The sequence below is a fragment of the Juglans regia genome, chromosome 4 (assembly GCF_001411555.2).
Source record: "Juglans regia cultivar Chandler chromosome 4, Walnut 2.0, whole genome shotgun sequence".
Lineage (NCBI taxonomy): Eukaryota > Viridiplantae > Streptophyta > Magnoliopsida > Fagales > Juglandaceae > Juglans > Juglans regia.
The window spans coordinates 14,253,353-14,267,956 of record NC_049904.1 but is presented as its reverse complement, the minus strand read 5'-3'; the positions used below and the strand labels follow the sequence as shown (position 1 = coordinate 14,267,956).

The following is a 14,604-nucleotide window of genomic DNA, read 5'->3' as shown; positions in this document are numbered from 1 at the left end:
GTGGTAAGCCTGTAACAAAATCCATAGAAATATGCTCCCATTTCCATTCTGGAATCTGAAGTGGTTGCAATAACCCTGCTGGTCTTGGGTGTTCTATTTTCACTTGTTGGCAAGTCAGACACTGTGCCACAAATTTGGCAATCTCCTTCTTCATGCCATCCCACCAAAAAGATCCCTTCAAATCCCAATACTTTTTTGTACTACCTGGATGAACTGTGTAAGGAAAGCAATGCGCTTCTTCGAGGATAAGCCTTTTTATTTCATCATTATTCGGTACATAAAACCTATTTTTGAACCTTAACACTCCATCTTCAGAAACACTGAACTCAGATTTATCCCCTTTTTCTACTTCTTTGATTAATCTCTCCAACTTAGAATCTTCTTTTTGGGCAAGCTTAATTCTGTCTATTAAAGCTGGTTTAACTATTAAACTGGCTATCAATGCCAGCTGGTCACCAACAACAACTTCAATAGCAGCTCTTTCCAAGTCCATTATTAAGTGGGGCTGAGTGGTAAGAGTTGCAATTGCTAGTCTCATTGGCTTCTTGCTAAGTGCATCAACTACAACATTAGCTTTGCCTGGATGGTAATCCTTGACTAGTTCGAGCCATCTCCTCTGTCTCATATTCAGTTCCTTCTGAGTGAAGAAGTACTTCAAACTCTTGTGATCCGTATAGATTTCACACCTTTCACTATATAAATAATGTCTTCATATTTTAAGCGCAAAAACAACAGCGGCTAACTCCAAATCATGTGTGGGGTAATTCTGCTCATAATTCTTCAATTGACAAGATGCATATGCTATTACTTTCCCATGTTGCATCAGCACGCACCCCAATCCCAATCGTGAAGCGTCACTATAAACTACAAATCCTCCTCTTTCGCTAGGGATTGTCAGAACTGGAGCTGTCACCAATCTCTTCTTCAATTCTTGGAAGCTTTCCTCACATTTATCAGTCCATTCATACTTATTGTTCTTCCTAGTAAGGGCAGTAAGAGGAACTGCAATTTTTGAGAAATTGTCAATAAACCGATGGTAATAACCAGCCAAACCCAAGAAACTCCTAACTTCATACACATTGGTTGGTTGGGTCCTGTTAACTATTGCTTCAATTTTCTCGGGGTCTACTGAAATACCATCCTTTGAGACTACATGTCCCAAAAATGCAATAGACTCAAGCCAAAATTCACACTTCTTCAACTTACCAAGTAATTTCTTATCCCTGAGTGTCCCTAGTACTTGTCTCAAATGGTCTTCGTGTTCAGCTTTGCTCTTGGAGTAGATTAATATATCATCAATAAACACCACTACAAATTTATCCAAGAATTCATGAAATACTTGATTCATCAAGTCCATAAATATGGCTAGGGCGTTGGTTAGGCCAAAAGGCATGACCAAGAATTCATAGTGGCGTACCTGGTCCTGAAAGCTGTCTTAGGCACATCCTCCGCCTTGATCTTCAATTGATGATAACCCGATCTGAGATCAATCTTGGAGAATACTTAGGCACCTTGCAACTGATCAAATAAATAATCGATGCGGGGTAGCGGATATTTATTCTTTATGGTCACTCGATTCAGTTCCCTGTAGTCTATACACATCCTCATTGTCCCATCCTTCTTCTTCACAAACAAAACTGGAGCTCCCCAAGGTGACACACTAGGTCTGATGAAACCTTTGTCTAATAAGTCTTGCAACTGTTCTTTGAGCTCGGCTAACTCTGATGGCGCCATTCGATAAGGGGCTTTGGAAAGAGGGGTCATGCCTGGGGCTAACTCAATAGCAAACTCTACCTCCCGATCGGTTGGCAAACCAGACAAATCTTCAGGAAAAACCTCTGAATATTCTCTCACAATAGGAATATCTTCTAACTCCAATTCCTCCCTTGGTTCATCCACCACGAAAGCCAAGAACCCTTGACACCCATCACATAATAACTTGTCAACCTGAAAAGCGGAAATAACAGATGGAGGGGTACGCACTCTGGAACCCATAAATCTAAGTTCCTCTCCCTCTAGAAATTTGAACACCACCTCCTTTTAAAGCAGTCAATACTAGCATAACTGGAAGCTAACCAATCCATTCCCAAAATCACATCAAATCCAGTCATAAGAAAGACTATCAGGTTAGCTGGTATTTCCTTCCCGCTAATAGTTATTGGGGCACTTAAGTATTATCTTGTTGCAATTCACTATGTCACCTGCTGGGGTTGAGACCCTCAAATTGTAATCCATCTTATCAGCATCAACAGGGCAGAACTTAACATAATCCATTTAAATAGGGAGTGGGTAGCCCTCGAGTCAAATAAAACAGTAGCTTTATTGAGAAACAAGGGGATAATTCCTGGGTTTACGTCATATAATCCATAGAGATAATAAGATAAGTAATCCTTAATTCTTAACATAAAAATGCTAAAAAAAGGACGATCAGAAAAATTATACCTGTGATGACATCATCCTTGTCCTCAGCTTCTTCTGGTGTCAAAGCAAATACCCGTGCCGGTACAGTCCTCCGCTGATTGTTGCCTTGATTATTCGGCCTAAAGTTTTGAGGTGGGTCGGGCCTTCTGTTTTTCTCCACAAGCAATGGACATTCTCTGATGAAGTGCCCATCCTTACCACATTTGAAACATGATCCCACTTCCTTTTTGCACTCCCCAGCGTGTATGCGATTATAGAATTTACAGAGGTTAGATATATGATTTCCTTGTATCTGTCCTTGACTTGAACTGCTTCCCTCATTTCTCTTCTTCCATGACCCTTGATCTAAATTAGAGAATCCTTGTGGCATAGCTCTCTTCCTCCGTTCTTGCAATTCAGCACCCCTCTTGAGATTTTGCTCGACTAACATTGCCTTGTGCACCAATTTTGAAAAATGCCGAATCTGTAGGACCATCACTCGTTCATAAATCCTGTAGTTCAAACCTTCTTCAAACTTCCTGGTCTTTTTCTCTTCATCAGGAATCAAGTATGCGGCAAAGTGTGATAATTCCGCAAACCTTGCAGCATACTGTCGCACAGTCATGGTCCCTTGCACCAAGTTAGTGAACTCTCGAGCTCTAGCTTCCCTATCAGCCTTAGGGAAAAATTAATCAAAGAAATTCTGCTTGAATTGAGCCCAAACAATCACTCCAGTCCCCTCAGCTTCCCTGATGACTTTTTTAGAATTCCACCATCTCTTCGCTTCTCCAGTTAGCTTAAAAGTTGCGAACCAAACCTTTTGCTGATCAGTACACTCGAAAACACTGAATATTTCTTCAATGTCTTGAATCCAATCTTCCGCTGCATTCGTATCGCCTCTTCCATGAAAGATGGGAGGATTGCTTTCGATTAAATTGTTCAAACATGCAACCTCCATCGTTGTTGTTTTCGTTCAAATCTTCAAGGCTTCGAACTCGACGACGAGCCGCCATCCTCAAAGCTTAAATTTGGTAAAACGTTCTAAAATAATTAAAAATGAAAATACTAAGTAAATAAAATAAATCAATAAAATAAATAAAATATGCATATTAACACAAATACATATATATATATATATATATCAATTAACTATTTAAACCAAACATCACTTAATACTCACATATGTCATTAGAATCTAAAAATCTCAAAGTTACCAATTCAATTCATAACATCTGCAAAATCTAAAACCACAAATCCCATCAAAATCAATCATAAGGTTAGAAGCTCAAACCTAAAGTATTCACGTGATCATCCTTATAGTCCTCAAGTTCCTATACTAAAATTTTAACATCCTATGAACCCACAGATATCTAAACCTCCAAAGACTATAGTATGCAGAATTACTTACCTGTCTCTGATACCAACTGTAACGCCCCGACTCCGAGGGTCTGAAAAGTTAACTCATATAACCTAATAATCAACTCCAACAATCCTAATGTATTTCCAAATCCAAGAATTTATACCTCCAAAACTTCAAATTAATAGACCATACATACTCACATATCAAATCCTCAATCCAATAACCCAAATAAAAATATCAAATCTTCTTCAGGTCCCAAATAACAAATTAAAATAAAATTGACATAAGTCTCCATAAACCGTCTAAATCCATAGAAATCAACTTAATAAATAAATAACATCCAACAACAATACTAATACCGCGAGATACCCAATATCTATTCACAGATAATCTTGCCCACAACCTCTAATGCTGATCCTCAGCTGAACCATCAATGTCATCTGAAAATATTATGAAGATTAAGGGGTGAGTTATCAGCAACTCAACAAGCAGAGAGCATATACTAGCATGTAAACATGAACATTTATAACGTTCAGTATGCAAATACAATATTTACTTTCAGAATGCAAAAACAACATATTTACTCTTGAAATGCGTAAACAAACTTGGCACAAAAACACTAGAGCGAAATTTCCAAAGAGACAAACTTATTTCCCAAAAAGAAAAATCCATTGGCATTTCCAAACTGAAACATTATAATCATATCATCTCTTAGCATCACATTGGGACAAATACCATTTTTAACCCCCGTGGTAAGTTATAAACCACCATTATACCTGTGGCTAGGCCGTATACCATGTTTCACCCCCGTGGTAGGGTTATAAACCACCATTATACTCGTGGCTGGGCCATATACCATGTTTCACCCCCGTGGTAAGGTTATAAACCACCATTATACCCGTGGGTGGGCCTTAACAGAAAACAGAACAGATGTCATCGGAATCAGAACACATTCATATACAAAATCAGAACTTCATGCCAAGGTTTTCAGATGACACATCATATCAAAACAAAATACTAAATAGCTTTAGATCACTTCACATGTTCGAAATAAACAGATTAAAAATATTTTCAGTTATTCATAACAGAACTTTTAGATTTTCATATTTGCTCTTTTGCATAGTTCAGAAACAAAATGCACAAAATTAGCTCCTGTCTACACCAGTCATGACAGAAAATACTTTCTCTTATATTGAATTTATGCATATGCAGAATAAATATTTGAGGTTGTTTTCAGATAATTTCTTTTCAAAAACATACATGCTTATTTTCAAAGTCAACCTCATTTTATTTCTTTTATGCAAAACTAGTATATGAACCTCGCTTACCTAACTTTCGTGTATTATCAACACCTTGATTTGGAACTCTAATAGTGACACCAGTTAAACAAAATATATACCCAACATTTAATAAGCTAAACTAGTAAGCTACTATTTATTTAGTAATAAACCAAAACAGCCCCTTCTTAACTCAATAACTAACATAAAATTAAACCGGAACAATACTTTCCTCACACCCTTAGCATTTAAACACCATCACTGTCACTAAAAAAAAATTTTCCACGCAGCAGCTAACTACGACTCATAAAGTTTACCTCTTACGAACAAGTATTTAATCAAAGACAATCAACCCAAAACACCATTCCACCTTTGATCACTATTAATCCCCACCAACCGTGTAATTAGAATTCACACCACCACCATACAACTATACTTTATCTACATTTCAAAATCCAACCATGTAATACCCAAGAACATTACCAAAATTTTCGGAAGAGACTTACCTAAAAGAATCACAAAAGCTTCGCACCTCCTCGAATCGAAGCACCCACTGTAAATTAAGCCCAAACATTCACTGGAATCTCTAGTGGAAAACAAAAATAGATGATGGTTTGTGCAAGGAAGGATGAAAGGTTTAAGTGTGTGCGCACGGCAACCAAAACAGAGTGGGTTTGTGTGTGAAAACAAAACAAAGCAAACCAAGTAGAAGAGAGGGTCTGTGCGAGTAAAACCAGAAGAAAAGGAAGAAGAAGAAAAAATAAAAATAAAAATGGAAGATAGATGCCAGAATGAGAGAATGGAGTTACCGACGGTAGTGCAAAACTAATGCAGTGGAGGTCGATAGTTGAAGCTCCAACAACCTGGGGTTGAACGCACGATGTAGGGAGAGAAAAGTTGAGAGGAACCGAAGGACAAAGTCTGCTCAAAGGTGAGGGTTTGTTTCTTGAACGTGAGAAGAGGTAGAAATAACTACAGAGGTTATGGGTTTTGTGTGTACAGGTTGAGCGAGATGCAGAAATGCAGCGTAGTGGGATGATTTCGTGGAGAAGAAAAACAGTGCAGCAGAAATGGGAAAGGAACTCATGAAACGACGCCATTCAAGCCTCCCTTCAAGTGCTAGCAAGTCGTGGGCCGGGCTTCATGCAATTGGGCTGGCTTCAATAGAAACTGGGCTTAGAGCCCGAGTAATACAGTAGCGTTACAGTGGAAGTACGTAGATTTTTATTAAAAGAGTTTTGGTGAGTTGTAGAGTTGCTTTCCTTATGATCCTTGGAATATATATATATATATATATATATATATATATTGTATTGTTGGGAGATGATTTAGGAAACAGGAACTAACTCCCTGGATTTGGTACAGGCATTACACTGGCCTTTCATGACCACCCCACCCATCACATTAGTGGTCGAGATCCCATGCAGGCAGTATTGGTTTTACCCCTAAGATCGTGGCTCTGGATTTTGCTGCATGAATGTGATCATGAGGTGCATGCTAATTTGCCCAAGGCTTCCTTGGTTAATTTGGGCTCGGATGATATTTCCATTATGCGCACAATCGTGGTTTTGCCAAAGACTTTCTCTAATTAGTTAATTTGCACAACATTTTCTGTTGATGTTTGGGCCGGATCAGAGGCTATGCGGAACTTTTCTTGTCGATATCCAAGAACTCTTACAGTACTGTAGGACTGGGTCAAGGATTTACCATATTGCATATATGAGAATTCTCATGCTGATGCGTGGAGCTTTCCGTGTTGATGCTCGAGGAACTTTTTCAATGAGGTTTCATTAATCAAACTGGACTTATGATCTTGTGTAGGACTTCGCGTGTTGATACAGCTAGAAGACTGGCCAATATACATACCAAGGTCGGTCGTGGCTCTAATCAAGGAATTTTGTTCTGTGGGATTTCCTACATGATATCGATGCTAGCTTGAGGATCCTTGTACGTCAAGGAGGCCGCCTACTGAAGCTGCTGCACATTGATGCTGATGTAGTTTTTCAATAAACTCTATCATTAGCTTTTTGTTATTTTTAGCCAACACAGTTAATATTTTGCTTTGGAAAAAACATGTCATTAATTGCTGTTAGTTTCAAGAATGCTTATAAGTTGTATTTGGTTTATGGCATACGTCAGAACAGTTAGAATCAATCAAACAAGTTGTTGGTTGAAAGTTCACTTCTATTTTCATAATTTTCTTTTGTTCTATTCCTCTATTCCAACATTTGGCATCAGAGCAGTTTTCGGTCTTCTTGGTAGATATGGCTGCTAATGGCTCCTCTACATCAATTCCCATTCTTTTTGGTGAAAATTATGATTATTGGAGCATAAAGATGAAGACCTTGTTCTTGTCTCTTGATCTATGGGATGTCATGGAGTCTAGGGTCTCTACAGTCAAAGGAAGCTCGGATGGTGGCACCTCTAATTCAACTCAAGTCAAGCTGGAAAAACAAAAGGATGCAAAGGCTTTATTCACCTTGCAACAAGCTGTAAGTGAATCTATCTTTCCAAGATTAATGAGAGCCACAACCTCTAAGCAAGCTTGGGAAATCTTACAACTTGAGTTTCAAGGAAATAGTAAAGTTAAAACCATTAAGCTTCAAGGGTTGATAAGGGAGCTCGAGAACCTCAAAATGAGAGATTCTGAGACTGCCAAAGAATATTGCTCAAAACTCGTTGAAGTGGTTAATCAAATAAGGGCTTATGGATAGAACATGACAGATGAGAGAATTGAGCAAAAGATTCTCATTAGCTTGATCGAGAAGTATGACACAATGGTTGCTGCCATTGAAGAATCTCGGGATCTTTCAACACTATCAGTCACTGAATTGATGGGGTCCTTGCAAGCACATGATCAAAGGCTTGACAGAAGAAATGAAGCCACTCTTGAGAATGCATTCTAGCTGGAAGTCCATCTCAGAAATTAGAAGCAAAAGGACTTCAAAAAGAAGTACAAGGGCTCGGCAAAAGGTGGTGATGGCCATAAGCAAAAGTGTACTGCAAAGGGGGACTTTCCATCTTGTGGTATATGCAAGAAAACAAATCATTTGGAGAAGGATTGTTTTCATCGTGGTAAACCTCAGTGCACCAACTGTAAAAGGTTTGGTCATGAATAAAAAGATTACAAGCTCAAAAATAGGAATCAACAAGCAAATTTCATTGAAGACAAGGAGGAGCAGCTGTTCTATGCTTGTCAAGTAGCTGCTGAACAAAAGGAGTGGTTTCTCGATAGTGGTTATAGTAACCACATGACACCAGGTTCAAGCTTATTTTCTCGGATTGATGAACCTGTCAAAGTAAAAATTAAACTAGGAAATGATGACCTGGTGGAGGCAAAAGGAAAAGGCACAGTAGCTTTGCAAACTAAAAATGGAACCAGATTTCTTTGTGATGTCTTGCTCGTTCCAAGTCTTGATCAAAGTCTATTAAGTGTAGGACAAATGATGCAAAACGAGTACTCTCTTCACTTTGATGATGATCTGTGCACCATCTATGACTTAAAGAATAATAATCTTGTGGTGGCTGAAGTCAGGATGGGAAATGGGGAGGAATTTTCCTATTTGTTGGCAATATCCGAAGGCTCTTGTGGCTAAAACTGATGAAACTACCTTATGGCATCAAAGGTTTGGACATTATAACCTTGATGCACTAAGGCTATTAAGTCAAAAAAATATGATGAGAGATTTGGTTCTCTTGGATTAGAATATGCCCGTATGTGAGGGGTGCATGTTGGGCAAACAACATATAGACAATCCTTTCCCAATGGAGAAGCCTGGAGAGCCAAATCAGTTTTAGAGCTTGTGCATACTGATGTGTGTGGTCCCATGAGGACACTTTCTCAAAGTCAAAATAGGTACTTAATTTTGTTTATTGATAATTTTTCTAGGATGACTTGGGTGTATTTCTTCAAAGAAAAAACAGAGGTTTTTGAAATTTTTAAGAAATTCAAGTTGCTGGTGGAAAATCTTAGTGGCAGAAAACTCAAAATCTTGAGAAGTGATAGAGGTACTGAGTTTAACTGAGGAAAGTTTGATGAGTTTTGCAAAAATGAAGGGCTGGAACACCAGTTGATAGTTGCCTATACTCCACAGCAAAATGGAGTCTCAGCAAGGAAAAATAGGACTGTCAGGGAATGGTCAGATCTATGCTAATGGCAAAAGGGAATCCCAAAAATTTTTGGGCTGAGGTTGTCAACACAGCCGTGTATCTCCTAAACAAATGCCCTACAAAGGTTGTGAAGGATTTTACTCCTATTGAAGCTTGGAGTGGGCACAAACCTACTGCTGGTCACCTTAAAGTCTTTGGATGCATCTGCTATATCCATGTCCCTGAGCAAAAAAAGCACAAGTTGGAAGAGAAGTCAGCACATGGATATAGCTCTCAATCCAAAGGATATAGGGTCTTCAATTTAAAAACTCAACAGTTGGTAACCACTAGGGATGTGGTGTTTGATGAACACTCAACCTAGAATTGGGAGAAGAATGAAGACTCAAATTAGCCACTGATTATACCAGCAATTGGAGAACCTGGAGTGAGGCTTGAAAATGATGATGATAATCAGCCAGCAACACCAACTCCAGCACGAAGTTCTGACAGCAACCTTGAAGTTTCAGACCAATCTTCACCCAAGTCACCTCTTAGAAGATTAAGACCTCTAAGTGAAATTTATGAATCTTGCAACTATACCTCTTTGGAACCTGAAAACTATGCAGCTGCTATAAAAGAATCGGTTTGGGTGGATGCAATGAAGGAGGAGATCAAGATGATTGAGAAAAACAACACCTGGGAGCTTGTTCCATGTCCTGATAGCAAAGAGGTTATTGGAGTTAAATGGATTTATAAAAGAAAGCATAACTTTGATGGCTCACTAAAAAAATGAAAAGCAAGATTAGTTGCTAATGGGTACTCACAACAGCCTGGGATAGATTTCAATGAAACCTATGCTCCTGTGGCTCGGCTGGACACCATCAGAACTGTTGTTGCACTTGCAGCTCAAAGGAGTCAGAAGATTTCCCAACTTGATGTCAAATCAGCATTCCTCAATGGAGAACTTGAAGAGGAAGTGTGTGTATGTTGATCAACCCGAAGGTTTCAAGAAGGAAGAGGGAAAAGTGCTTAAGCTGAAAAAGGCTCTCTATGGGCTTAAACAAACACCTCGAGCATTAATACCTAAAATCAACTTAAATAACAAAACTACAAAATCCAAAAAATCCCATAAAATATTAATCCATTTAATCAATCCAAAAATCTAAGTTTCTCCATGGGGACAATAAAGAAATTCTCAACAACATATATTAGAAATTTCCCAAAAACTCGAAATTATCCTTAACTCATCAAATCAAAATACCCAAAAAATAAAATCAGCTTACTAACTACGACTCTCAAATAAGCACTTGTACTCTCAGGCACTTATTCCACTTCGAACATCACACCTTGCTAAAACTTCCTACTCTTGTTCTCTAGCTGAACCATCAAAATTATCTGAAAAATATATGGAGATAAGGGGTGAGTTATCAACAACTCTGTAAGCAGAAGACATATGTTAGCGTGCAAACATGAGCATTTACAAAGTACGACATGTTTTCAACAGTAATAGAGCAATGGTTCTAAGACAAGTAAAACCCCTAGTACTTTGGCATAACATAACCTGAGCATCATCATCACATTAAAACAGAGTATCTCATAGAGCAGAGACCATGTTTTACCCCCGTGGTAGGGTTGTGCTATCCATGGTGGCCAAACCGGGCAGAGACAGAGGTAAAATCTTTCCCTTATTCTTCTCGGAGCCCCGAGTGTGCACACAGGAAAGACCACAATAAAACCACTTTGTTTCCAAAGTGGGTGCACTCAGAGATAGAGAAGTTGATACCAACCCAAACAGAGTAGAGCATAACAGAGCAGAGCAGAGACAGAGTCAGATACAAAATCAGTACACCATGCCAAAGGTTTTTAGATGCCATATCAAAATAAAACAGAGTGCCAAAACATAATTAGATCATTCCCTCTACACTGAAAACAAAAGTCGGAGCATCTTTCTAAATAAATGCACAATTTTTTAGAACTCTCAAATATCGCTCTGTTTCAGATTTCAGAGACATCATAACAAAATTTAGCTCATGTCTACACAATGTATGTCAGAAAATAATTCTCCTTTTCCACACAGATTTCATGAGTATGCAAATCAACAACCAAGGTTGGTTTTGTTTTTCCCAAGTTCTCATTTCATCACAAAATATGCAAAGTTTTCAGAAAATCAACCTCAGTCTCAATTATTCGTGTAAAGCCTAGCATAGGAACCCTGCTTACTTTGACTTCTTAGCTTTTCAAAAATTTCCTCAACAATGCCGAACAAAAAATAATCGTCACCTATAAGATAATCACATCAAACTTTCATAAATTTCCAATCAATCTCGTATTTCGATATTCAAGCCTAAAACTTCTAAAATAATCTATTTTTAATTCCTCAAATCCAAAATTCTCATTATTCCTAACATAGCAACATCGCTTTCTAAACTCATAAATATCCAACATAATAACTCCGACTAAAACATTAAATTCTAACTTATTTACGATTGAGATCTTACTATAATTTATAAAACTAAAATAACATAACTATATTGAAGTCATTATAAATAGATAATCATACTTTTGTTTAAATAAAAAATATTCTTTTAAAAGGATTCAAAATAAGATTTTCACTTCAAAAATTCATCAACATTTATATGATAAATATTCCATTAAAATATCAGTCTCTTAAAAAAAGCAACTTATCAAAATCATTTATGTAAACATGGAAAATTTTAAAGTTTACAAATACTTATTAAAGGTTTAAAACACAATAATGAAACTTGTAATCTCAAAGGTAACAATGTAAATTTATTTATTTATTAGATAAACTATGCAATAGCTTACGAAATTCTTCATCATTTGAAAACATGATCAGTGGGCATAACAGTTATTACTCTTATTCTATTAGGTTACAGACTTACCCATATATATATATATATATATATAGTCAGCAACATGAAAAACAAAAGAAACAAAGTGCAGCGGCAATGACTTACGACTAAATCGAGAGTATGCGTGGAGGGGCAAGGCGCGATGGCTAGTTGGAAGAGCTACGGTGGCGCGACTGGAGTGCAACGGAGGTGTCGTCGAGTTGGGCTGAACACGAGAGAAAGAAAGGGATAGGTGAGTGAGAGAGAGAGACACACGGTGAGGGAATGAGGGAGAGACCGAGAGAAAACAGAGGAACCCACCAGAAATGGCGTGAGCTTACGGGGGAACTTGAGGCCATGTGCGGCGAACTGGGGTCACCCGGGGCAGCATCCAACAGTGGAGGCTTGTCCTCTAGCGACTTCTACTGTCAACGACGTCTTATGCGGCTGTGTGGGTAGTGGCTTAAGGGTAGTGGGTATTTGAGACAAAGATACTCTGTTTTTGAACACCGAAATAGAGGTACTTACGATTTCGTGTGAACTGAGCATGGTGGTGATCTATGGGAGAAGCAGTGACGAGGTTGGCTTGTCTTCGGGGTGGCGAGGCTGCTGGATGTAACAGAGGCTGTGGGTTGCAAGGAAGTCGTGAGGGTGCAACTACGTGGGAGGCTACAATGTAGTTTCGGTTTGTTCTTGGCTCTCGATGATGGTTAAGCAGCGTCTCCATGGGTGGTGCACTGGCAGAGCAGCGGCTTCCATGGTGGTGTTTTTCGATGTGGGTTCACGGCCATGCTATGGTCGTGGCGTCAGGTTTCACGTGGGGATGGTGTTTTTTTCTGAGTGGGTGAGGACCGGGCTGCGGTGATGCTGGGACGGCGTGGGTCATGGCTTGTGGAGGTTGATTTTGTGCGGCAGCTAGGTGAGCCGCGACTGGGTGGTTCTATGATCGTTTCTGCATGTGGAGTGGCCGAAAAGCAGTGCATGGTGGCAGACAGGGAAGACGGCAACAACGGGATGGCTACTTAATCTAGGGTTGAAGATGAACGATAAAATCATGAGGAATGAGCGTGAACTATGAAGTTAACTTTGGAATATATATATATATATAGGAAACAAAAAAATAAAACCCTAGCGAAAGCAGGAAGGAGAGACGTGCATGAAATGAAAATAACGGGTGCGTGGCGTGCATGGCATGGAGACTAAAAAGATTTTCACGTCTTGCGTTTTGGATGGGGTTTTATTCCTTAAAAAAAATTTGGATCTCGACTAACCTCTAAAAAATATATATATATATAACTTGTCCCACTAATTTTCAGTCCAATAAAAACTTCACCTAATCCAACATATTTAAAGATTTAAACCTACTCAGCAAAATCCCAGAAATTATACGATTTCCATAAAAAATAATATAAACAATTTGAGCTCGTAGTCTATTCCAACAATAATTGCAAATTTCAAGTGGGCTTTGTCATAAAAATTTCGGACGCGAATTCCTTGCTTGGCCTGGGTGTTACAAGCATGGTATAGCAAGATTTATGGTTACTTTTGTGAACAAGGCTTCAAGAAAAGTACGAGTGAGCCTACACTTTATGTTCAAATCAAAGGTAAAAATCTGCTCATAGTCTCATTATATGTTGATGATTTAATCATAACTGGAAATGATCCAGGTATGATTGAAGTTTTTAAGCAAGAGATGATGAAGACTTTTGAAATGAGTGATCTGGGATTAATGCATTACTTTCTTGGTATGGAAGTAAGTCAAGAGGATGGAATTTTCATTTCTCAAAAGAAGCATGTTGAAGATTTGCTCAAAAAGTTCAATATGTCTGATTGCAAACCAGTGGCAACTCCTCTAATTGCAAATGAAAAGTTCAAGAAAGAAGATGGGGGAAAATTGGCATATGATGCTGCCTATAGAAGTTTGATTGGAAGCTTGTTATATCTTACTTCTACACGACCTGATCTCATGTTTGCCACAATTTTGCTTTCCAGGTTCATGCAAAATCCCAGTCAAATCCATTTTGGTTCTGCAAAATGGGTACTGAGATACGTTCAAGGCACATTGAAGTATGGCATTTTGTATAAGTCGTATTCTTATTCAAAATTAATTGGATATAGGGACAGTGATTGGGCTGGTTCGATTGATGATATGAAGAGCACTTCAAGATTTTGTTTCAATCTGGGATTAGGTGTTTTCTCATGGAGCTCGAAGAAACAAGGGTCAGTGGTTCAATCAACAGCTGAAGCAGAGTATGTTGCTGCTGCTGTAGCTGTCAATGAAGCCATTTGGCTGAGTAGGATCCTTGAAGATATGGGAGCAAAACAACAATTTCCAGTGGAGATTTACTGTGATAATAAGTCAGCAATTGCAATGGCCAAGAATCCAGTTTATCATAGCCGAACTAAGCACATTGCAATCAAGTATCACTATCTAAGAGAAGTTGCTGCTAAAGGAGAAATTGAGCTTAAGATCTGAAAGTCAGAAGAACAAATGGCTGATATTTTTACGAAGGGCACTTCCTAGAGACAAATTTTAGAAGCTGCGTATGATGCTTGGAGTTTCAGAAAAATGCATCAAGGAGGAGTATTGAAGCTGCTGCACATTGATGCTGATGCAGTTTTTCAA

The 14,604-nt window shown here is 38.5% G+C and overlaps 1 long non-coding RNA gene across 3 annotated transcripts; it reads right to left on the bottom strand.

The window, feature by feature from the left end:
* Positions 1–7,590: 7,590 nt before the first annotated feature.
* On the bottom strand, positions 7,591–10,198 carry LOC108992519. 3 transcript variants are annotated; one of them, XR_004801335.1, is made up of 4 exons: positions 9,951–10,198; positions 9,552–9,842; positions 9,318–9,368; positions 7,591–8,328 (listed from the first exon to the last, which is right to left on the bottom strand). It is a non-coding gene; the product is annotated as an uncharacterized LOC108992519 (long non-coding RNA). The 3 variants fall into 3 exon arrangements; XR_004801336.1 differs by having other exon boundaries at positions 7,591–9,368; positions 9,552–9,640; positions 9,727–9,842; XR_001996346.2 differs by having other exon boundaries at positions 7,591–9,368.
* Positions 10,199–14,604: the final 4,406 nt, after the last annotated feature.